This window comes from Saimiri boliviensis, chromosome 12 (assembly GCF_048565385.1).
Source record: "Saimiri boliviensis isolate mSaiBol1 chromosome 12, mSaiBol1.pri, whole genome shotgun sequence".
In the NCBI taxonomy this organism is placed as follows: Eukaryota; Metazoa; Chordata; class Mammalia; order Primates; family Cebidae; genus Saimiri; species Saimiri boliviensis.
Genome location: NC_133460.1, coordinates 7,495,796 through 7,521,040, shown reverse-complemented (window position 1 = coordinate 7,521,040; position 25,245 = coordinate 7,495,796). Strand labels below are relative to the sequence as shown.

The following is a 25,245-nucleotide window of genomic DNA, read 5'->3' as shown; positions in this document are numbered from 1 at the left end:
AATTCTTCTGCCTCAGCCTCCCAAGTGCCTGGGACTACAGGCATGCACTGCCATGCCTGGCTGATCTTTGTATTTTTAGTAGAGATGGGGTTTCACCATGTTGGCAAGTCTAATCTAAAACTCCCGACCTCAGGTGAGCCACCCACCTTGGCCTCCCAAAGTGCTGGGATTACAGGTGTGAGTTACCACGCCCAGCCAGGACCCTTCCACTTCCGACCAACTCCAAGGCTCCAGGAACAGGAACACAGGCCCTCTAATGGAAGAAGCTCATTCAGGGACCCTCCAATGTGAATCCACCAGACACAGTCCTCATGTGGCCTGGGAGGGGCACAGGCAGCAGCTCCTGGAGCGGGAGGACACCTGGCCCCTCCTCCAGCCCCAGATGGAGCTACAGGTACAGGGCGGGCTTCCCAGCGCAGGCCTGAGCCTGCAGGACACTTCCCCCCGACTCCTGTCTGCCCACTGTGGCCCCCGCTGGGACCCAGCTTCTCCCCTCACCCCTTTTCTGCGCCTCCCACCTCCACCATCTCTCCTGTGAAGCCCCCAAGCCTCTGGAGGAGAAATCAAATACAAAACTCAGAGAACAGAAAGAGAGCTGCTGCTGCGTACAGACGCACTCATGCACACACACATGTATGCACACCCACGCACACACACATATATGCACACACATGTATGCACACCCACGCACACACATGCACACCATCCTTTAGCCCAAGGGCAGATCACAGAGAACCTAAACGTCAGGACGATAAAGGAACTAGATGTGAGCTATCATCTGTCTCATCGGAGTCAGGCCTGTGCCAAGGGATTTGCCAGCATTGTCTCGTTCAATCCCGAAAAGAAGCTTGGAGATTTCAGACATGAAGAAAATGAGCTTCTGAGAGCTTAAGGGAGAGACTCAACCAAAGGGACACCTGGTGAAGCTGAGCACAGGGCCCAGCAGCCAGCGTGGTGGAGGCAGCTTAGCAGAGCTGGGGGTAGCTCTTCTATTTATGTCTTTTTTTTTTTCTTTGAGACAGAGTCTCACTCCATCACCCAGGCTGGAGTGTAATGGCATGGTCGCAGCTCACTGCGACCTCTGCCTCCCAGGTTCAAGCCATTCTGCTGCCTCAGCCTCCCAAGTAGCTGTGACTAAGGTGCTGGCCACCACACCTGGCTAATTTTTGTACTTTTAGTAGAGACAGGGTTTCACTATGTTGGCCAGGTTGGTCTCGAACTCCTGACTTTGATTCACCAGCCTCGGCCTCCCAAAGTGCTGGAATTACAGGCGTGAGACACCATGCCCAGCCTTACTTACGTTTCTGATTGTTTGTTTTTCTGAGATAGGGTCTTGCTCAGTCACCCAGGCTGGAATGCAGTGGTGCAATCAAGGCTAACTGCAGCCTCAACCTCCTGGGCTCAAGCCATCTTCCTGCCTCAGTTTCCCAAGTAGCTGGGACTACAGCTGCACACCACTACACTCAGCTAATTTAAAAAAATGTTTTTTGGAGAAATGGGGTCTTGCTGTGTTGCCCAGGCTGGTCTCCAACTCCTGGGATCAACTGATCCTCCTACCTCGACCTCCCAAAGTGCTGGGATTCCAGGCATGAGCCACCGCTTCCAGCCAGCATGGTTCTTTTAAGGGACACCCCCCACCCGTCATTTCCATTTGCTCCATGGGGCTCCAGTGGTGTCAGCCCTGTACTGGGCAGGCTCCTGACCCAGGCCTGTCCCATCAGGAGTATGGTGATCGCTACAGGGTTGAGTTGGGACCCAGCTCCAGCCAAAGAGAGGGAAGCCTAGGATTCTGCTGGAATCCGTGGAAGATACAAGCTGGAGGTTCACGGGCGGGTAACGTCAGGGCCTCCTCTCAGGAAGCGCTGGCCCAAAAGCAAAGCAAACATGGAGGAAACTTGACCAGAGATGCAAGCCAGTGTTCCTGTGAGCACTGGACCCAGTTAGACCCTCGGCCTCTGCATTACATGAGCTGTCGAGGAACTGATATGTATGTATGTACGTATGTATGTATATATCTATTTATTTGAGATGGGTTCTGACTCTGTCACCCAGGCTGGAGTGCAGTGGTGCAATCTTGGCTCACCACAGCCTCCACCTCCTGGGCTCGAGCAATCCTCCTGCCTCAGCCTATCGCATAGCTGGGACTACAGGCCTGAACCACCATACTTGGCTGTTTTTCCTATTTTTCTGTAGAGATGGGGTCTATGTTCCCCAGACTGGTCTCCAACTTCTAGGTTCAAGTGATCCTCCCACCTCAGCTTCTAAAAGTGCTGGGATTACAGGCACGAGCCACTGTGCCTGGCCCAGGAACTGGTCTTTGAATCCAGGTCTGAAGGCTGAGCTCATGCTCTCTTCCCTGCCCCTGGCTGTCCCCATAGAGGCTCTGGTAGCTCTGGGGCTAGGACAAGTCTGCGGGGGGCCTCACTGCCGTCCCAGCCCCTGGAGGGAGTGTTGGACCCTCTCGCCCCCTCCTAAAGCAGTTCCATTGCTCCCTTTGACCTTCAAAGTTGGCATCTGCTTGCAGGAATCTGTCTCTGTCCTCCTGGAATTCAGCCTCCAGATGTCAGATCCGAGGCGGCGGCGGCAGCATATGGCTCCCCTCAGAGTGAATCAGCCACATTCCAAAGGTGCACACACAGACGCCACACCCGCAGCAGCCTGGCTGCAGACTTCCTCCCAGCCCCAGCACCCGGCACCCGCCCCAGCCCCCACCTCTTTCCAGCCAGACCCGGCTTTGGGCTTTCTTTCCAGAGACTTTCTCCTGGAACTGGAACATAGAGAAAGCCACTGGGGCTGGAGACAGCCTGAGCAGCCTTGCTCTGCTCAAGCCCTCCCAACAGCTCACAGCTGTTACCAATATAGCTATGGCCCATCCATCCAACAGGTATGCAGTGAGCACCTATTATGTGGCGAACAAGATGCAGACAAGCCCCTAACCTTATGGAACTCAGCTGGGCAAGAGCCAAACAAAATCAGGTCGAGGTAGAAAAGAATTCCAAGTGTGGGAAGAGCTATAAAAGGAAGAAACAGGATGGGCCCAGTGGCTCACGCCTGTAATCCCAGCACTTTGGGAGGCTGAGGCAGGCGGATCACAAGGTCAAGAGATCGAGACCAGCCTGGCCAACATGGTGAAACCTCGTCTCTACTAAAATTACGAAAATTAGCTGGGGGTGGTGGATGCACCTGTGGTCCCAGCTACCAGCTACTGGGGATGCTGAGGCAGAATTGCTTGAACCTGGGAGGCAGAGGTTGCAGCGAGCTGAGATTGCGCCACTGCACTCCAGCCTGGTGACAGAGCAAGACTCCGTCTCAAAAATAAAAATAAATGGAACAAACAAGGGCTCAGACACATGGCAAAGTGACAGAGGGAGGGTTATGGGGTGGGGGAGGCTTCTCTTGTGGTAATCTGTAAGCTGAGACCTGAAGGATGAATAGAAACCTCCTCTATTGGCCAGGCATGGGGGTGAACACCTGTAATCCCAGACCTTTAAAAGGCCCAGGCAGGAGGATTGCTTCAGTCCAGGAGTTCAAGACCAGCCTGAAGAATATAGCAAGATCCCATCTCTACTAAATTAAAAAATTTTGCCGGGCGCGGTGGCTCAAGCCTGTAATCCCAGCACTTTGGGAGGCCGAGGCGGGTGGATCACGAGGTCAAGAGATCGAGACCGTCCTGGTCAATATGGTGAAACCCCGTCTCTACTAAAAATACAAAAAAAAGTAGCTGGGCATGGTGGCACATGCCTGTAATCCGAGCTACTCAGGAGGCTGAGGCAGGAGAATTGCCTGAACCCAGGAGGCGGAGGTTGCGGTGAGCCGAGATCGTGCCATTGCACTCCAGCCTGGGTAACAAGAGCGAAACTCTGTCTCAAAAAAAAAAAAAAAAAAAAAAAATTTTTTTGTTTGGGTGTGGTGGCTCATACCTGTAATACCAGCACTTTGGGAGGCTGTGGCAGGTGGATCATATGGTCAAGAGATTGAGACCAACTCTTAGCCAGGCTGGTCTTATAGTCCCAGCTACTCAGGATGCTGATGCCGAAGAATCACTTGAACCAGGGAGGCAGAGGTGGCAGTGAGCCAAGATCACTGCACTCCAGCCTGGGCGATAGAGTGAGACCCCATGTCAAAAAAAAAAAAAAAAGTAAAGCAGCACCAATACATACTACAACATGGATGACCCTTGAGGGCGCTATGCCCAGTGACATGCCAGAAATACAGGACTGCATGTTGTGTGTTTCTGTTTATATGAAATTTCCAGAATAGGAAAATCCATAAAGACGGGAAGTAGATTAGAGCCTGGGGGCAATGGCTCACGCCCACAGCCTTAAGTACTTTGCAAAGCTGGGGAAGGAGGATCACTTGACACCAAGAGTTCAAGGCCAGCCTGGTCAACAGAGTAAGACCACCCCCATCTCTACAAAAAATAAAAGAAAATTAGTTGAGTGTGGTGGTGCACACTTGTGGTCCCAGCTCCTCAGAAGGCTGAGGCAGGAGGATCACCTGACCGTGAGAGTTAGAGGCTACAGTGAGCTATGATCGAACCACTGCATTCCGGCTTGGGCAACACAGTGAGCCCTGATTCTAAAAGTAAATAAATAAATAAAAAGATAAAAGAGAGTAGTTTAGGGGTTGCCTCGGGCTGGGGGTAGTGGTGCAGCATTGAGGAGTGACTACTGAACACTTTCTTTTGGGGGTAATGAAAATATTCCAAAATTGGTCAGGTGCCGTGGCTCATGCCTGTAACCCAAGCTCTTGGGGCAGCCAAGGCAGGTGGATCACTTAGGAGTTTGAGGACAGCCTGGTCAACATGATGAAACAGCATCTCTGCTAAAAATACAAAAAAAGTTAGCCAGGCGTGGTGGCACACGCCTATGGTCCCAGCTACTCAGGAGGCTGCGGCGGGAGAATCACTTCAACCCAAGAGACAGAGGTTGCAGTAAGCCGAGATCGTGCACTCCAGCCTGGGTGAGAGAGCGAGACTCCTTCTCAAAATAAAAGTAAAAGAAGCCGGGTGCAGTGGTGCGTGCCTGTAGTCCAAGCTACTCGGGAGGCTGAGGTGGGAGGATCACTTGAGCCCAGGAGTCCCAGGCTGTAGTGCGCTGTGTTGCTTGGGTGTCCACAGTAAGTCTGGCATCAATATGGTGATCTCCTGGGAGCTGGGAACCACCAGGTTGCCTAAGGAGGGATGAACCGCCCCAGGTCAGAAATAGAGCTGGTCAAAATTCCCGTGCTGATCAGTAGTGGGACTGCACCTGTGAATAGCCACTGCACTCCAGCCTGGGCAACATAGCTAGACCCCATCTCAAAAAAAAAAAAAAAAAAAGAAAAAGAAAATATTCCACAACTGTGATGGATTCACAAACCTGTGACTATTTAAAAACAATTGCCCAGAAACAACAACAAAAAAAGTAAAACAACAAACAAACAAAAAACAAGACAACAATAAAAAAAAAAATTGCCCAGCACTTTGGGAGACCAAGGTGGGCAGATCACAAGGTCTGGAGTTCAAGACCAGCGTGGCTAACATGGTGTAACTTCACCTCTACTAAAAATACAAAAATCAGCTGCACATCATGGCATGCGCCTGTAGTCTCAGCTACTCGGGAGGCTGAGGCAGGAGAAATCACTTGAACCCAGGAGGTGGAGGTTGCCGTGAGCCAAGACTGTGCCACTGCACTCTAGCCTGGGCAACAGAGTGAGACTCCATCTCAAAACAAACAAAAAAATCGAAACAAAAAAAACTGAATCATCTGTAGTGTCATTGTAAAGTGGTGAATTATATGGATTATATCTCACTAAAGGTCTTATTTAAAAAATCAGCCAGATTCCCTGCTTTAGAGACAATAAAAGGCAGGAGAAGAGGACTCAAGAATTTCCTGAGTGGGGCCGGGCGCGGTGGCTCATGCCTGTAATCCCCGCACTTTGGGAAGCCGAGGCGGGTGGATCATAAGATCGGGAGTTCGAGACCAGGCTGGCCAAAATGTTGAAACCCTGTCTCTACTAAAAATGCAAAAAATTAGCTGGGCGCAGTGGCACGCGCCTGTAATCCCAGCTACTCAGGAGGCTGAGGCAGGAGAATCACTTGAACCTGGGAGGTGGAGGTTGCAGTGAGCCGAGATCATGCCATTGCACTCCAGCCTGGGTGACAGAGTGAGACTCGGTCTCAAAAAAATAAATAACGGCCGGGCACGGTGGCTCAAGCCTGTAATCCCAGCACTTTGGGAGGCCGAGGCGGGTGGATCACGAAGTCAAGAGATCGAGACCATCCTGGTCAATATGGTGAAACCCCGTCTCTACTAAAACTACAAAAAAAAAAGTTAGCTTGGCATGGTGGCACGTGCCTGTAATCCCAGCTACTCAGGAGGCTGAGGCAGGAGAATTGCCTGAACCCAGGAGGCGGAGGTTGCGGTGAGCCGAGATTGCGCCATTGCACTCCAGCCTGGGTAACAAGAGCGAAACTCCAACTCAAAAAAATAAATAAATAAATAAATAAATAAATAAATTTTAAAAAATAAAAAAAATAAATAACGGCCGGGCGCGGTGGCTCAAGCCTGTAATCCCAGCACTTTGGGAGGCCGAGGCGGGTGGATAACAAGGTCGAGAGATCGAGACCATCCTGGTCAACATGGTGAAACCCCGTCTCTACTAAAAATACAAAAAAATTAGCTGGGCATGGTGGTGCGTGCCTGTAATCCCAGCTACTCAGGAGGCTGAGGCAGGAGAATTGCCTGAACCCAGGAGGCGGAGGTTGCGGTGAGCCGAGATCGCACCATTGCACTCCAGCCTGGGTAACAAGAGCGAAACTCCGTCTCAAAAAAAATAATAAAAAAAATAAAAAAAATAAAAAAATAAAAAAATAAAAAATAAAGAATTAGGCTGAGTGACTGGGGGAAATATTTTGGGGTTTTATTTCTGTAATTCTGGTGAAATGATCACAGAAGTGACTGGATAGAAGAGGTTTAACAATTTTTTTTTTTTTTTTTTTTGAGACGGAGTTTCGCTCTTGTTACCCAGGCTGGAGGGCAATGGCGCGATCTCGGCTCACCGCAACCTCCGCCTCCCGGGTTCAGGCAATTCTCCTGCCTCAACCTCCTGAGTAGCTGGGATTACAGGCACGCGCCACCATGCCTAGCTAATTTTTAGTATTTTTAGTAGAGACGGGGTTTCACCATGTTGACCAGGATGGTCTCGATCTCTTGACCTCGTGATCCGCCCACCTCGGCCTCCCAAGTGCTGGGATTACAGGCTTGAGCCACCACGCCCGGCCCAACAATTTTTTTTTTTGATACTGGGTCTCGCTATGTTGCCCAGTCTGGAGTGGAGTGGCTATTCACAGAGGCGATCCCACTACTTATCAGCACGGGAGTTTTGACCAGCTCCGTTTCCGACCTGGGCCGGTTGACCCCTCCTTAGGCAACCTGGTGATCCCCCGCTCCTGAGAGGTCACCATATTGACGCCAAACTTAGTGCGGACACCCCATCGGCATAGCGCACTACAGCCCAGAACTCCTGGGCTCAAGCGATTCTCCCACCTCAGCCTCCCAAGTAGCTGGGACTACAGGCACGTGCCACTACGCCCGGCAATTTTTTTTTTAAACAGTCTTGCTCTGTCTCCAGGCGCCAGACTGGAGTGCAATGGCGTGATCTTGGCTCACTGTAACCTCCGCCTCCTGGGTTCAAATGATTCTCCTGAGTCAGCCTCCTCCGTAGCTGGGACTACAGGCAAGCGCCGTCACGCCCAGCTAATGTTTATGTTTTTAGTAGAGACGGGGTTTCACCATGTGGGCCAGACTGATCTCGATCTCTTCACCTCATGATCCGCCCACCTCAGCCTCCCAAAATGCTGGGATTACAGGCGTGAGCCACCGCGCCTGGCCAATTTTTTGTATTTTTACAAAATACAACCCACATGATGGGGTTTCACCACATTAGCCAGGATGGTCTCAAACTCTTGACCTTGAGATCCGCCTGCCTTGGCCTCCCAAAGTGCTGGGATTACAGCCGTGAGCCACCGCGCCCAGCTGCTTTGCTCCTTTTTACGGCTGAATCATATCCCGCTGTTTGGAGAGACCACACAGTTTATTTATCCATTCATCAGGTGATGGACACGTGGGTTGTTTCCACTTTTTGGCTCTTAAGAATAACACTGCTCTGAAAATTCTCATGCAAATTTTTGTGCAGATATGTTCCCATTCCTCTTGGATATATATACGACGTATACTTAAGAGGGGCAGTGATGTGCCATAGTCACTCCATGTATAACATTTTTTCTCTGAGACAGAGTCTTGCTCTGTTGACCTGGCTGGAGTGCAGCGGCCTGATTTCGGCTCACTGCAACTTCCACCTCCCAATTCAAAGGATTCTCCTGCCTCAGTCTCCTGAGTAGCTGGGACTACAGGTGCCCAGGACCATGCCCAGCTAATTTTTAAAAATATTTTTAGTAGAGACAGGGTTTCACCATGTTACCCAGGCTGATCTCCAACTCCTGATCTCAAGTGATCCGCTCACCTCGGCTTCCCAAAGTGCTGGAATTACAGGCCTGCGCCACTGCGCCGGCCTCCATGTCTAACCCTTCAAGGAACCAGACTATTTGAAAGAGGCTGGAGGCACCCAGCAGCAGCAGCAGCAGCATGCTCTGCTCAGATTCACTGAGGCCCTCCTGCATGACCCCCAGTTCTCCCTACTCAGGGGAGCACATTAAAATTAGCTGGCCTGGCCAGGTGTGGTGGCTCAGCCTGTAATCTCAGCACTATGGGAGGCTGAAGTGGGAGGACAGCTTGAGCTGAGGCGATCAAGACCAGCTTGGGCAACATAGGGAGACACTCTTCTCTTTTTTTTTTTTTTTTTTTTTTTGAGACAGAGTCTCACACTGTTGTTTTCGGTGGGAGTGCAATGATGTGATCTCAGCTCACTGTAACCTTCACCTCCCGGGTTCAAGTGATTCTCCCGCCTCAGCCTCCCAAGTAGCCGAGATCACAGATGCAAACCCCCACGCCCGGCTTTTTGTATTTTTAGCAGAGATGCGGTTTCACTATGTTGGCCAGACTGGTCTCAAACTTCTGACCCCATGATCCACACGCCTCAGCCTCCTAAAGTGTTGGGATTACAGGCGTGAGCCACTGCGCCAGGCATTTTTTTTTTTCCTTTGTGAGACGGAGTCTCTATTGCAGAGGCTGGAGTGCAATGTGATCTGGACACGTGGACCCCCCATGTCTATAAAAAGTAAAAAAGTAAGCCAGGTGGCCAGGTGTGGTGGCTCACACCTGTAATCCAAGCCTTTGGAAGCCAGTGTGGGTGGATCACCTGAGGTCGGGAGTTCAAGACCAGCCTGACCAACATGATGAAACCCCGTCTATTTAAAAAAAAAAAAAAAAAAAAAGTAAGCCAGGCGTGGTAGCAAGCACCTGTAGTCCCAGCTATTTCGAAGGCTGAGTCAGGAGAATTGCTTGAACCCAGGAGGTGGAGCTTGCAGTGAACTGAGATCATGCCACTGCACTCCAGCATGGGCAACAGAGCAAGATTCTATCTCAAAAAAATTAAAAAGGTGACGTATCAGAACCAAGACAGGATGGCAGGGGATGGCGCAACACGCAGTGGTGAAGCAGTCAGGACTTGAACCCCACCTCCACTACTTTGCAGCTTTGCACTCTTGGGTGAACCACTTGGCTTCTCCAAGCCTCCCTCTCATCATCCGCAAAACAGGCCCGACTGTGACCACCCACTTGATAGGGTGATTTTGAGGATTAAACGCAGTAATACAAACCAAGTTATTCTGTGTGCCAAGAACATACAGATGAAGTCTCATACCATCGATCCTCGCAAGAGCCTTGTGGGATAGGACTTTTATGAGCAGCCTCAATATCCTATCAGGAAACCAAAACTCACCTCAAGAAATCTGTTGGGTGGGCCAGGTGTGGTAGCTCACGCCTGTAATCCCAGCACTTTGGGAGGCTGAGGCAAGTGGATCACGAGGTCAGGAGTTCAAGACCAGCCGGCCAACACACAGAAATCCCGTCTCTCCTAAAAATAACAAAAAATAACCAGGCGTGGGGGCTCACACCTATAATCCCAGCACTTTGGGAGGCTGAGGCGGGCAGATCACAAGGTCCAGAGATCGAGACCATCCTGGCCAACACAGTGAAAACCCATCTCTACTAAAAACACAAAAATTAGCCGGGTGTGGTGGTGAGCACCTGTAGTCCCAGCTATTCAGGAGGCTGAGGCAGCAGAATCGCTTGAACCTGGGAAGTGGAGGCTGCAGTGAGCCGTGGTCACACCACTGCATTCCAGCCTGGCAACAGAGCAAGACTCTGTCTCAAAAAAAAAAAAAAAGATACTTTTTCCTCTGTCCTCGAGTGCAACCTCCAGACAGGCCCTGCTGGGCCACCCTAGGATAACAGGTGTAGCCAAATTCCCTTCCAATCAAAGCATCCATAGGTTCAGTGGGTTACCCAAGGGCAGATACCAAGCAAGTCCCTAAAAATGGAGTCCAATATGCCCTTGAGGCCAAGTATAAATGTGGGGAACTCTGGGCCTGGAGTGGTGGCTCACACCTGTAATCCCAGCACTTTGGGAGGCCAAAAGTGGATCACCTGAGGTCAGGAGTTCTAGACCAGCCTGGCCAACATGGTGAAAGCCGGTCTCAACTAAAAACACAAAATTTGCTGGGCATGGTGGTGGGCGCCTGTGACCCGTTACTGGAGAGGCTGAGGCAGGAGAATCACTTGAACCTAGGAGGTGGAGGCCGCAGTGAGCTGACATCGCACCTGGAGATTGCACTCCAGCCTGGGCAAAAAAAGCGAAACTCCATCTAAAAAAAAAAAATGTGGGAAACTAACTGGAGATGAGGGTTCCCCTCACTTTTGCCTCTTCCACTGAGTTGAAGTGTCGAGGAAACGGGTTTCCAGAACAGAACTTTCAGTAGTATTCAGTTTTAGGAGCTACAGGCAGAAGGGCAGGACCCTAGAGGGATTTAGGAGGTGAGTGGAACCACAAAGGAAAAGTCAGCCCCTGGTGGGGTCCCAACTTGGAGGATATCAGGGTGTGAAGTGTCACTTAAAGAACAGTTTAAGATAGAGCAAGGGAAAAGGAACCCCGCCTGGAGTTCAGCAGGAGTGGGTTACCTCAGGTAGTTCACTCTTGAGAAACCTGGCGGGAAGTTTGGAGACATGGCTGTGGCTTGAGTAGTGTTTCCTTTCTTTTGTTTTGTTTTGTTTTTGAGACTCTTGCTCTGTCGCCCAGGCTGGAGTGCAGTGGCAATATCTCGGCTCACTGCAGCCTCTGGATTCTCCTGCCTTGGCCTCCTGCGTAGCTGGGATTACAGGTGCATGTCACCACGCCTGCCTAATTTTTGTATTTTCAGTAAAGAAGGGGTTTCTCCATGTTGGCCAGCTTGGTCTCGAACTCCTGACCTCAGGTGATCCGCCTGCCTCAGCCTCCCAAAGTGCTGAGATTACAAGTGTGAGCCACCACGTCCCGCCGAGGCTAGTGTTTGTTGTTTGTTTTGAGACAGAGTTTCACTCTTGATGCCCAAGCTGAAGTGCAGTGGCACGGTCTCAGCTTATTGCAACTTCTGCCTGCTGGGTTCAAGAGATTCTCCTGCCTCAGTCTCCTCAGGAGAAAACATGTCCGAGATGGCTCAGCTACACCCTTGCTCGGCGCCCTGATTTCAGGCTGCGTTCAGCCAGCTCTTTGGGATGACACTATGTTGGGACTCCTGAGTGTGTTTCCAAGACATCGGTCTGCTTGGGTTGCAATGCTGGTCTGGCCACTTTCAAGCTGTGTGACCTTTGGCAAGTTATTTGACCTCCCTGAGTCTGATTTCCCCCCAGATAACGATAGATAGGTAGTGAACCCACCTCTTGCTAAAAAATGTGAGCCATTATTGTCATTATTCCATCCTTTTAACTCCTCTTTCTCTCCACTCCAGCGACATCGGCCCCAATGCCTGCTGCCCCGGGACCTTACACCAGAGATGTGAAATCCTTCTGGAATGTTCCTTCGTTAATTCCTCGCATGGCTTGTTCCCTCGCCTCCTTCCTTGACTCAAGTCACCTCTCCAGCGAGGCCGTGCTCTGTCCTGCAGTCCTTGGGCGCTCCTGTGATATCCAAAGCAGTTTCCCAATTGGACTCGCTGATGGTCCCTCGCGATTGGAACGTAAGCACCACGAGGACAGGACTGTTCCGCTTCTCACTCCCGGGTCCGCAGCGCCATAAGAAATGAATGACAACGAGAGCCTGGCCCGGCAAGGAGCGGTCCGCACCCAGTCTGGCGGCTCCAGCGCCCGGTGGCGAGGTCACGTCCGGGGCGCGCCGGCCGGAAAGAGGCAGGGGCGGGGCGCCTGGGCCAGGCCACGCCCCCAGACCGCCTGCACTTGTTAGGGGCGGAGCCAGACGGGCTGGGGCCGCCTCGCACTTCCGCTCCCCAGCCGACTTATTCATATTCATGAGGCGGATGAGGGGCGGGGCCCGAGTCACCCGCGGCCGCCAGCCTCCGGGCCTGGAATCCCGCCCCAGCGGAGGCTTGGGCCCCAGTGGGGCGCCCCCGGCTTCCGCTTCGGGAGGGAGTTTCCACTTGGTCACGACTCAAAAATGTGTCGCTCCTGCTTCTCCGCCCCCTCGTCCCTGCCCTGGAGGGGTCTCCTCCCTCGGAAGGCTGGAGGGGCGGGGCCGGTGGCGGGGGTGGGGGAAGGACGGCCCCTCCTTCCCGAGGCAGGTCCTTAGGGATCGCGGGCGACCCCTCTCCTCTCCCCTCCAATTTAGCGCCTCCAATAATCCTCATTTTTTTTTTTTTTTTTTTTTTTTTTGGATACGGGGTCTTGCTGTGTTGCCCAGGCTGGAATGCAGTGTTGCGATCTCGGCCCACCACAATCTCCGCCTCCCGGGTTCAAGCGATTCTCCTGCCTCAGCCTCCTGAGTAGCTGGGATTACAGACGCAGACCACCACGCCTAGCTAATTTTTGTATTTTTAGTAGAGACGGGGTTTCACTACGTTGGCCAGGCTGGTCTTGAACTCCTGACCCCAAGTGATCTGCCCACCTCGGCCTCCCAAAGTGCTGGGGGTTACAGGCATAAGACACCGAGCCCGTCCCAACACTACCTCTTAAACTTCCCAAGGAGGTAAGTATCTGTACAACGTTAAGATACCGAGAAGTGCTGGGCATGGTGGCTCACACCTGTAATCCCAGCACTTTGGGACGCGGAGGCTGGTAGATCACAAGATCAGGAGATCGAGACGATCCTGGCCAACATGGTGAAACTCCGTCTCTACTAAAAATACAAAAAATAGCTGGGCACAGTGACAGGCACCTGTAGTCGCAGATACTCGAGAGGCTGAGGCAGGAGAATCGCTTGAACCTAGGAGGCAGAGGTTTCAGTAAAACAAGATCATGTCACTGCACTCCAGCCTGGGTGACAGTGCAAGACTCTGTCTCAGAAAAAAAAAAAAAAAAAAAAAAAAAAAAAAGATACCGAGAAGCTCAGAGCAGTTGAGTGACTCAGCCACATCACACAGCCGGCCTCCAGTTTTCCAGAAAGGTTGGTCCTGCTAGGATGGGGGAGGGGGGAGCAGGTGCATGTCCCCCACCACCTTTCAGAAAATGAGGCTTACCTAAGGCACTCCTGTCTTGCTGGACATGGCTGATGGTTGCATCTGTGTGCCCTGATAGGAGGGAGAAGCCACATGCTGGGAGAAACAAAACCATGAAGGCAGGACAGGCTGCATAAAATAAAAATTCGCAGCTGGGCACTGTGGCTCACGCCTGTAGTCCCAGCACTTTGGGAGGGTGGATCACAAGGTCAGGAGATTGAGATCATCCTGGCCAACATGGTGAAGCCCCCGTCTCTACTAAAAATGAACAAAAAAAAATTAGCTGGGCATGGTGGCACATGCCTGTAATCCCAGTTACTTGGGAGGCTGAGGCAGAATAGCTTAAACCAGGGAATTGGAGGTTGCAGTGAGTGGAGATCGCTCCACTGCACTCCAGCCTGGTGACAGAGCGAGACTGTCTCAAAAAAAGAAAGAAAATTTGCGGGCCATATTTTTTTTTTTTTTTTTTTTTTGAGATGGAGTTTCGCTCTTGTTACCCAGGCTGGAGCGCAATGGCGCGATCTCGGCTCACCGCAACCTCCGCCTCCTGGGTTCAGGCAATTCTCCTGCCTCAGTCTCCCGAGTAGCTGGGATTACAGGCACGCGCCACCATGCCCAGCTAATTTTTTGTACTTTTAGTAGAGACGGGGTTTCACCATGTTGACCAGGATGGTCTCGATCTCTTGACGTCGTGATCCACCCACCTCGGCCTCCCAAAATGCTGGGATTACAGGCTTGAGCCACCGCGCCCGGCCGCGGGCCATATTTTTAAATGTTTAAGAATTTCAAAACGGTGACAGCAGAAGAACAGAATATTCAACCACGCTCGGGCCCTTCTAAGGGCCAGCCCTGGGCAACTGCATAGCTCCTATGGCTTCCATGAAGCCAGCCTCTGATGAAGGAGCCCAAGGGTGACAACTCTGCCACCAGGGATAGCCCCACCTCTGATATAACTCTCCCCATAACTCTCCCCCAAAGCCCAAGTGCCCCATCTTGTCCCTGCCCTGGCATGCAGGACCCAGTATCTAGCTTCCAAAAGCTGAGCATTTCAGGCTCTGCAAGACAGGTTCTTGAGGAATCAGGTGTGTCACCCCGGGAGTGTCTCACATCTGCAAGACCCAGCCAGGCCCCTGGGGCTGCACCTCCTGGGCATTTTTAGCTCTGGGCCCTGCAGGCAGGTGGCACTGTATCGTACATGCCAGGCCCAGTATGGCTTGGGTTCTGATTGAACCCCTCCTTTCTCCCTGGGGCAGGGAATGAGGAGCAGCTCGGGCCCACTTCCCAGAATAAACACCCCACCCATAGACAGCCCCAGCCCTGCAGGCTCAGCGAGCCAGCGCCAATGGGAAGACACACTCGCCAGGCCACCAGCTCGGGGTTGATAAGTCATCCTGATCTCACTCCCTCCATCACTCCTGCCTTGTGCCTGGGCCCTGCTCGCTGTGGGCTGCTTCATTCATAATAGCTACCATTTGTGGGGCTCTTTCTCTCAGCCATGTACTGCTGGAAGCCTTTTTTTTTTTTTTTTTTTTGACAGAATCTTGCGCTTGTCACCCAGGCTGGAGTGCAGTGGCACAATCTCACTGCAACCTCCACCTCCTGGGCTCCGGTGGTCCTTCCACCTCAGCCTCCCAAATAGCTGGGATTACAGATGTGTGCCACCAGGCCCAGCTAATTTTTTATTTTTTGTAAAGCGATCGGGTCTCTTGGGAGGCCTGGGCGGGTGGATCACCCGAGGTCAGGAGTTCAAGACCCAGCCTGACCAACATGGTAAAACCCCATCTCTACTAAAAATATAAAAAATTAGCCGGTCGCAGTGGCTCAAGCCTGTAATCCCAGCACTTTGGGAGGCCGAGGCGGGTGGATCACGAGGTCAAGAGATCGAGACCATCCTGGTCAACACGGTGAAACCCCATCTCTACTAAAACTACAAAAAATTAGCTGGGCATGGTGGTGCGTGCCTGTAATCCCAGCTACTCAGGAGGCTGAGGCAGGAGAATTGCCTGAACCCAGGAGGCGGAGGTTGCGGTGAGCCGAGATTGCGCCATTGCACTCCAGCCTGGGTAACAAGAGCGAAACTCCGTCTCAAAAAAAAAAAAAAAAAAAAAAAAAGAGTACTGGGATTATAGGCATGAGCCACTGTGCCCAGCCCTGTCTCTATTTATACAAATAAAAAGAAAAGTAAAAAAATAAAACACAGGCGTGAGCAACTGTGGCCAGACCAGCTGGGCGCGATGGCTCTCGCCTGTAATCCAACACTTTGGGAGGCCAAGGCAGGCAGATCACCTGAGGTCAGGAGTTGGAGACCAGCCTGACCAACATGGCAAAACGCCGTTTCTACTAAAATAATACAAAAATTAGCTGGGCATGGTGGTAGGTGCCTGTAATCCCAACTACTCTGGAGGCTGAGGCAGGAGAATCACATGAACCCAGGAGGCGGAGGTTGCAGTGGGCCAAGATCATGCCATTGCACTCCAGCCTGGGCGACAGAACGAGACTCCACCTAAAAATAAATAAATAAAACAGAATGTCTGGTAGAGAGAAAGAATGGGTCTGGGGGTGACTCACACCTGTAATCCCAGCACTTTGGGAGGCTGAGGTGGCAGGATTGCCTGAGCCCTGAAGTTAGAGGGAGGCTACAGTGAGCTAGGATAGAGCCATTGTACTTCAACCGTGGCAAGAGAGGGAGACCCTTTCTCTAAAAAAAAACTGAAGAAAAATAAAGAGAGAGAAAGACTGGTCTGGCTGAGAACTGGAGGGTTCTGGTTAAATCACTCCGCCAAGACTGCAGAGTTCTTTCTTCACTCTTATTGGTTTTGCAGAAGCCAAACAGCCAAATTTAAGGGGTTTCCTGGAGACTAAGCAGACAGTAGCTAGTTCCTGGAATTGACAAACCCTGACATCTTGCAGTGATTGCTAAGATATACTGAGAGCTTACCCCATTTACTCATCACAGCAGCCTCAGAAAAGATGTTCTTCACCATCCAGATGTGAGAACACAGAGGGAGTTGGGGAGCCCATGGCAGAGTTCTTCTTGGGAGCAACATGCAGAAATCTCTCAAAAAGACCCTCAAGGGTGAAGCTGCTTCTGGTCAGGTCTCCCTCGTGGCACGGAGCTTTCTGACTTCTCTGGTCACTTGGTTCAGGTCTGTCTCCCATGCTGGGGCTGCTTGCCATTTATCTACACTGTGGCACAGGGCTTGGCATCCTGTAAGCACTCAATAAACATTTTAAACATTTGTTTATTTATTTATTTGAGATGGAGTTTCACTCTTGTTGCCCAGGCTGGAGTGCAATGGCATGATCTTGGCTCACTACAACCTCTACCTCCTGGGTTCAAGAAATTATTATCCTGCCTCAGCCTCCTGAGTAGCCGGTATTACAGGTGTGTGCCACCACACCCGGCTAATTTTGTATTTTTATTAGAGACAGGGTTTCATCATGTTGGTCAGGCTGGTCTCAAACTCCTCATCTCAGATGATCTACCTGTCTTGGCCTCCCAAAGTGCTGGAATTGCAGGCATGAACCACCATGACTGGCCTAAAAATTTATTATTATTATTAGAGAGAGAGTTTCGCTGTGTTGCCCAGGCTGGAGTGCAGTGGCATGATCTTGGCTCACTGCAATCTCTGCCTCCCATATTCAAGCGATTCTCCTCCTCAGCCTCCTGAGTAGCTGCGATTGCAGGTGCATGCCACCATGCCCGGCTAATTTTTGTATTTTAAATAGAGATGAGGTTTCACTATGTTGGCCAGGCTGGTCTCCAATTCCTGACCTCAAATGATCTGCCCACCTGAGTTTCCCAAAGTGTGAGCCACGACACCTGCGCAATTTTAATTATTTATTATTATTATTATTATTATTATTTTTTGAGACGGAGTGTTAGGTAGAAAGGGCCCATTCCCCATGCCTGGGACCCACATCCAGCGGACCGCCTCCGGAGCCCATCCCCTCTTGCCACATGGCTCTTCCTTCTTCTTTGTTTAACCTCCACCAATCACTCCATAACACCTCACCTGTACTCCCCACCTTAGCCCGCCAAAGTTAAGCCAATCCCTGCACTCCACAATACTCCCCCTTCGCCCATGCCCAACCGCCACCAATCACTTCACAACACCTTGCCTAAACAGGCCGCCGCCCCTATAAAAACCCTCTCCGGCAGCTGCTGGGTGCAGCTCTTCCCTCTCCCGCTCGAGTTGCCCGTAAACCCCAATAAACCTGGACTCGGCCCAGCGGTTCCTTGGACTGAATTATTTCGGGAAGGGTCTCTACGGGTCGCACATTTGGTGCCGAAACCCGGGAGGTGTGGGCGGCTGGTCCACCAGCGGCCCCCTCCCTCCGGCGACCCCCCTTCCTCTGAATTGGCCTCCACGCTCCGGATAAGGTAAGTCCATTTACTTGCCTATCTTCCCCGCGGTGCGTGTGGTGGCCTCTTTTCCTTTTGCGTCTCCCCTTCCACGGATCCCTCGCCAAGCGCCGGCCGGCCCGAGAGTCAGATCCTCCAACCAGGCTCCAGGAGCCTTGGAAGTGATCAGACGAGGGACGCCTCCTCTGGTCCTTCCCCCACTTCCACTTCCACAATAGGAACGGTCAGACAAGGGGACGCCCTTCCTGACTCTTCCTACCGTCCTCTAGAGGGGCCGTGGGACAGACGGGACGCCTCTTCCCACACCACTCTAGCCCAATCTCGCTAAAGGGAAGGTCCTGCCACACGCGCCATGGGGAACACGGAGTCTAAAATCCCTAGTAACACCCCCCTCGGGTGCTTACTCCTCAATTTTTCTAAACTGGGATATAAACAAACCTTGCGCAAGAAAAAGCTCATTTTCTTATCCCAGGTTGCTTGGCCCCAATATAAACTTGATAACCAGTCTCATTGGCCTCCGACTGGCACTTTCGATTCCAATGTGCTCCGAGATCTGGACAATTTTTGTCGCCGTTCTGGCAAGGATCGTGAGGTGCCTTACGTCCAGGCTTTTTGGGATTTGCGTTCCCACCCCGACCTCTGCTCCTCCTGTTCCACTCATCAAGTTCTCTTAGCTCGCTCCCCTCCCAAGGTCAGCTCTCCTCCTCCTTACGAACAGCAGGAGGAGCTGCCTGACCACCTATCCCATCCCCCTCCTGCTCACTTCAACTCCCTTCCTCCGCGGGTTGCAAACCCTGCCCCCACTCCCGCAGCTCCTCCTCCTCCTTCTCCGTCCCCCTCCCCTCCGACCGTAGCGGCGCCGCCCCCTTTAAGCTCTCCAGTTGCGGCCCGTACTAGATCCCACCCACCAGCTATCTTGGCTCCGCTCCGCGAGGTGGCCGGGACGGAGGGACTCGTCAGAGTTCACGTTCCTTTCTCTCTCCAAGACCTGGCTCAAATTGAACGCCGACTTGGATCTTTCTCAGCCGACCCCTCCACCTATATTAAGGAGTTTCAGTACCTTACTCGGGCCTATAGTCTCACTTGGCATGATATCCATGTCATCTGCACCTCCACTCTTTCCGCGGAAGAGCATGAGCGCATCCTAGCAGCAGCTAGGCATGCAGCTGACAGGGACCATGCTATAAACCCCAACCAGGTCCCCGTTGGAGCTGAAGCTCTCCCTAGCACAGACCCCCAGTGGAATTATCAGGAGGGGCCAGGATCCCACATCCCAGCTCGCGATCGCATGCTCCAATATCTCCTACGGGGCATGGATACTGTCTCCAATAAGGTAGTAAACTATGACAAACTCAGAGAAATAACTCAGAAGCCAGATGAAAATCCCGCTCTCTTTCTCAGCCGCTTGCAAGATGCCCTTGTCCGTTTCACCCGGCTAGACCCCGCGTCCCAAAACGGGGCAACTGTTCTCGCCTCTCATTTCATCTCACAGTCTGCCCCTGATATCCGAAAAAAAACTAAAAAAGGTTGAGGATGGTCCGGAAACCCCTATACAGGACCTGGTAAAAATGGCCTTTAAAGTATTTAACGCAAGGGAGGACACAGCCGAGGCTGCCCGCCAAGCCCAAATGAAACAGAAGGTCACTTTACAAACCCAGGCTCTAGTAGCGGCCTTGCGGCCGGCAGGAAACCGGGGCCCACAAAATACCGCTCGCACCCCTCCAGGTGCTTGTTTTAAATGTGGAAAGGAAGGACACTGGTCCAAGGCCTGTCCCCAACCTTGTCCACCCACCAAGCCCTGCCCCATCTGTCAGCTTATGGGACACTGGAAGTCTGACTGCCCCAGTTTGCCCAGGGTCCCGGTCTCTCCGGACCGACATCCTGGACAGCAAGGGGCTGTCACCGGAGGCCTGGAACCTGGTCGTGCCGCCCAGGGACCAGGCGCCCAGAACTCTCCATTCCCGGAACTTCTAGGGCTGTTAGACGACTAGAGGAGCCCTGGCTCCCCAACCCCGGTTACCCTTGCCGAGCCCAGGGTTGTGTTCAAGGTAGCGGGTAAAAGTGTCTCCTTCTTAGTCGACAAGGGGGCTACCTACTCTGTGCTTCCCTCCTACTTAGGACAAACTCTTCCTTCCCAGGTCTCTGTTGTGGGAATTGACGGGTCTTCATCCACACCGCGCAAAACCCCTCCACTCACATGCTCTTTTAACTCCTCCATTCCCACCCACTCCTTCCTCGTCATCCCCTCATGCCCTGTGCCCCTTTTAAGACGGCACATTCTAACCAAACTGCAGGCAACTATCGTCTTCCCACATACTAATGCCAGTATCTTCCTTCTTTCTCTGGTTACCAATCCGCCAGCCCCCCACCAGGCCGTCCAACTCCTTCCTAGCATTTGCCCACAGGTATGGGATACCAGTACTCCCTCCGTGGCCTCCCATCATCAGCCTGTTCGCATTCGCTTAAAGGACCCCTAACCTCCCAGGAAACTGTTAACCAGGCCTTTAATGCTCTCCTAAAAGCCTTATCCACAACTACCAGTCTAGCTCTACCTAACCCAAACAAGCCCTTCCACCTATACACAGACCAGAAGCAGCACACAGCAGTAGGTGTCCTTACTCAGCCAATAGGATCCACCCTCCTGCCAATAGCTTATCTGTCCAAACAATTAGACCCCACTGTACAGGGATGGCAACCATGCCTACGGGCCCTCGCAGCGGCAGTCAACCTCACTACTGAGGCCCTAAAACTCAATCTGCACCAACCCCTCCAAGTTTTCTCCCCACATCGGCTCACTGACCTACTTATTCACCAAGCTTTAACTCATCTCGAGCCCTCCCGACTTCAACTTCTACACGTACTATTCATCGAAAACCCTGCAATCACTCTTTCACATTGCTCCCCTTTAAACCTGGCTACCCTCCTTCCTCTCCCCTCGGAGCCTTCAACACAGCACTCCTGCTCCGAAATTCTTGAGCTCAGTCAGTCCCCGCACCCAGATCTGGCTGACCAGCCTATTCCAGCAGCCTCAATCACTCTCTACGTTGACGGTAGTTCAGCCCTCACCACCCCAGGACCCCGGAAAGCTGCCTATGCCATTGTTACAGACACTGACGTCATTGAAGCTCAGCCTCTGCCCCCACAAACTACCTCTCAACAAGCTGAGTTAATTGCCCTTACTCGGGCATTAATCTGGGCAACCGGAAAAGTTGTCAACATCTACACAGACTCCAAGTATGCCTTTCTTATTGCACATTCTCACTGTATGATCTGGAAAGAAAGAGGGTTCCTCACCACCAAGGGTACCCCGGTAATCAATGGCAAGCTTGTCGCTGGCCTCATCGAGGCCATCCAACTGCCCAAACAAGTAGCCATCATTCATTGTCGGGGACATCAGTCCTCGGGGTCTCCTGAGGCACTCGGTAATGCATTTGCCGACAGGACAGCAAGGAACACTGCGCAAAACTGTCCACCCCCAGCCAAAATATGTTTTCTATCTCATTGTTACAACCCCCAGTATTCTGACACCGAACTCCAAACCCTGCAACAAACCCCTGGTGTTGCCTTCAGGGATGGATGGGCCTTTAAGCATAACCTACTTATCCTTCCCCAGTCCCAGAAAACCACTATCATACAGGACATCCATAACTCGCTCCATATTGGACCAAAAGCCTTACTTCACTTCCTTACACCTCTGCTACACCCCAGTGGACTTGCTCAAACTATCCACCAAGTCCACGCAAGCTGCTCCACGTGTGCAAAGACCAATTCTCAAGGGGCGTGTCACCTCCGCCAGCAACTTCACCAACTTCGCGGGTTTCTACCGGGTCAGGACTGGCAGATAGACTTCACCCATATGCCTAAACACAAACGCTTTAAGTATTTGTTAACCCTGGTTGACACTTTTTCAGGATGGATAGAGGCTTTCCCTACCACCTCTGAGTCGGCTGACCAAGTAGCCCACCATCTGATCCAGGACATCATTCCTCGTTTTGGACTCCCGGCTACCATCCAGTCCGACAACGGTCCTGCCTTTATCTCCAAAGTCACTAATGCGGTCTCTACCTCCCTAGGAATCCAGTGGAAATTCCACGCGGCCTACCATCCTCAATCTTCTGGTAAGGTGGAACGGGCCAACGGGCTCATCAAGGAGCAGCTCACCAAACTCTCCTTAGAACTCCGACAGTCGTGGATCACCCTGCTTCCCTTAGCCCTTGCCAGGTTGCGGGCACGTCCACGGGGCTCATCACAGCTCAGCCCGTTTGAACTCCTTTACGGGCGCCCCTTTTTGCTGTCCACCCCTCCACCTCCAAACACAACCCCTTTAGAAAACTATCTCCCCTACTTCACCCTCCTCAGAAACCTCCTCAGGGAACACGCCAACTCCTCCATACCCCATCCCTCTAATTCTCCTACCAGTTCCAAGGGTATCTCCCCTGGTGACTCAGTCCTCATAAAAACCCTTACCCCAAAGCCCCTAGTTCCTCGGTGGGAGGGTCCTTACACAGTTATCCTCGCCACCCCTTCAGCCATTAAGGTCGCACAAATCCCGTCGTGGGTCCACCTGTCCCGAGTGAAGAGGTGCCCTGATGGCTCTCTCTCTCCCCGCTGGGAGTGTACTCCTACTGGCCCTCTATCTCTCAAGCTTACCAAAACTTAGCTCCTCTCAGTATGTCTGGAGATTCTTCCTTACTGAAAACTATACCAAAACACAACATATCTGTGACCCTCCCCCTTACTCTCACAATTATCTTCTAGCCACCACTGACTGCCCCACAACGGGGTGCTCACGCCCCATACAGCTCAACTTTTCTAGGTTTTACAATTCCAGGGTCCCCTTCCCTGTTCTCTGCTACCATTACAGACAACCTAAACCCTGTAAGACTTCTACCTGGCATTCTTGTCTGGGTTGTGTCTGGATGAACTCCTGTGCCCTGGAAAAAACTCTGAAAAAAGGCAGAAACAGTCTCTCACGTCTAACCAAAACTGACGCACTCAATTCCCAGGGCGCCCCTACGGGAGACGACCAATTCACTCTGCCCATTCCCGACCCTTGGGACCCAAGATGGACCAGCCCCCAAAAGGCAGCACTCTATGACTTCCCAGGGCAATCGTACCCCTCCTCACACCTTTACATATGGCGCGCTTATGTGCTCACTTCTGTAAGCGCCTCTATACAAAAGCAGGAACAAGTGCTAACCACCCAACTCCAATCCCACAATACTCCCTTTTCCTGGATAGCCCTCCTCAGGGAGGGGTTAGCACTTGCTAACCAGTCCGGACTTACTAATTTAACCTCCTGACTTCTGTGTGCCACTCTAGGACAGACTCCTCTCGTTGCGGTACCAGTTCCCTTTCCGCGTAATGCTCCGGGATCATCTATCCCCTTTACTCCCATTCCTAACGTACAACTCTATGCCTTACCTGAGTCTCAGCTCCCGGCCTGCTACTCCCTAGGCCACAACTATTCCTATTGTAACCACACCAAGCGGGTTTCAACCAGCCTAACCGCTCCAAGGGGCATCTTCTTTTGGTGTAATGGCACCCTAACAAAAACCCTGTCTTCCAGCCAGCCTCCAACCCTCTTATGCCTTCCAGTCACCCTAGTACCTCGACTCACTATCTACTCCCCGGCTGAGTTCCTCTTATTACAAGTCCCGCAGGCTCCATCTCATCGCACCCGAAGGGCAGCATTCCTCCCGGTGGCGGTAGGTCTGTCCCTCGCAGGTTCGGCGCTGGCCACAGGGCTGGGAGGTGGGGCTCTGCTCCACTCTCACCAAGCCCTCGCCCGACTCTCCTCACAACTTCAGGCAGCCATCGAAGACTCAGCAGCATCTCTCGCATCTCTCCAACGACAAATCACCTCGGTTGCCCAAGTAGCCCTACAGAATCGTAGAGCACTGGACCTACTAACAGCAGAGCGTGGAGGAACCTGCATCTTCCTACAAGAGGAATGCTGCTACTATGTCAACGAATCTGGACTGGTAGAAATGCGAATCGAAAATCTCCAAAAAATCAAAACCAGCCTCCAGAATTACAAGTTTTCAACAGAGGCCTCCGCATGGTGGTCATCTTCCATGTATACCCTCCTATCCCCACTACTTGGACCCTTACTAATTATCTGTCTTCTTCTACTCATTGCTCCTTGTTTTTTCCAGTTTCTCCAACGGCGGTTCCAAGAACTAACCCGAGTTACCATCAACCAGATGATGCTACAACCAGTCTTCCACGATAACACCATACCAACACCAGCCCCCCGAAACAATCACGTCACTTCCCCACCAACCTCCATGGAAAGCTACGCCCTTCTGCCCACTTCCCAAACCCCCTGAAGAAAATCAGATCCCTCCACTGCCCATTTTCAGCAGGAAGTAGCCAGAACGACCTCGTCGCCCTTTTTCCCTTTTTAGGGAGTCGGGAATGTTAGGTAGAAAGGGCCCATTCCCCATGCCTGGGACCCACATCCAGCGGACCGCCTCCGGAGCCCATCCCCTCTTGCCACATGGCTCTTCCTTCTTCTTTGTTTAACCTCCACCAATCACTCCATAACACCTCACCTGTACTCCCCACCTTAGCCCGCCAAAGTTAAGCCAATCCCTGCACTCCACAATACTCCCCCTTCGCCCATGCCCAACCGCCACCAATCACTTCACAACACCTTGCCTAAACAGGCCGCCGCCCCTATAAAAACCCTCTCCGGCAGCTGCTGGGTGCAGCTCTTCCCTCTCCCGCTCGAGTTGCCCGTAAACCCCAATAAACCTGGACTCGGCCCAGCGGTTCCTTGGACTGAATTATTTCGGGAAGGGTCTCTACGGGTCGCACACGGAGTTTCACTCTTGTTACCCAGGCTGGAGTGCAATGGCGCGATCTCGGCTCACCGCAACCTCCGCCTCCTGGGTTCAGGCAATTCTCCTGCCTCAGCCTCCTGAGTAGCTGGGATTACAGGCACGAGCCACCATGCCCAGCTAATTTTTTGTGTTTTTAGTAGAGACGGGGTTTCACCATGTTGACCAAGATGGTCTCGATCTCGTGACGTCGTGATCCACCCACCTCGGCCTCCCACAGTGCTGGGATTACAGGCGTGAGCCACCGCACCCGGTCTATTATTTTTTTTTATAAAGATGGGGTTTCACCATATTGGTCAAGATGGTCTCGAACTCCTGACCTCAGGTGATCCGCCCACCTCAGCCTCCCAAAGTGCTGGGATTACAGGCGTGAGCCACCGCGCCCGGCTGCCTGGGCAATTTAAAAAAATATAATAGAGACGAGGCGGGAGACGGGGGTCTTGCTATGT

The 25,245-nt window shown here is 52.2% G+C and overlaps 1 protein-coding gene across 2 annotated transcripts in view; it reads right to left on the bottom strand.

Annotated features, from left to right (window-relative positions):
• The window catches only part of TFAP4 (transcription factor AP-4), a 52,718-nt gene extending 40,420 nt beyond the window's left edge, over nucleotides 1-12,298 (bottom strand). The window contains exons 1-2 of one of the 2 annotated variants that reach the window (XM_074381660.1): nucleotides 11,121-12,298; nucleotides 9,883-10,017 (exon numbers count right to left, since the gene is read on the bottom strand). The gene's annotated coding sequence lies outside the window, so the exon portion shown is untranslated. The remainder of the gene's footprint in view (nucleotides 1-9,882; nucleotides 10,018-11,120) is intronic. The other variant, XM_074381662.1, reaches the window with a different exon arrangement.
• Between the last annotated feature and the right edge of the window lie 12,947 nt (nucleotides 12,299-25,245).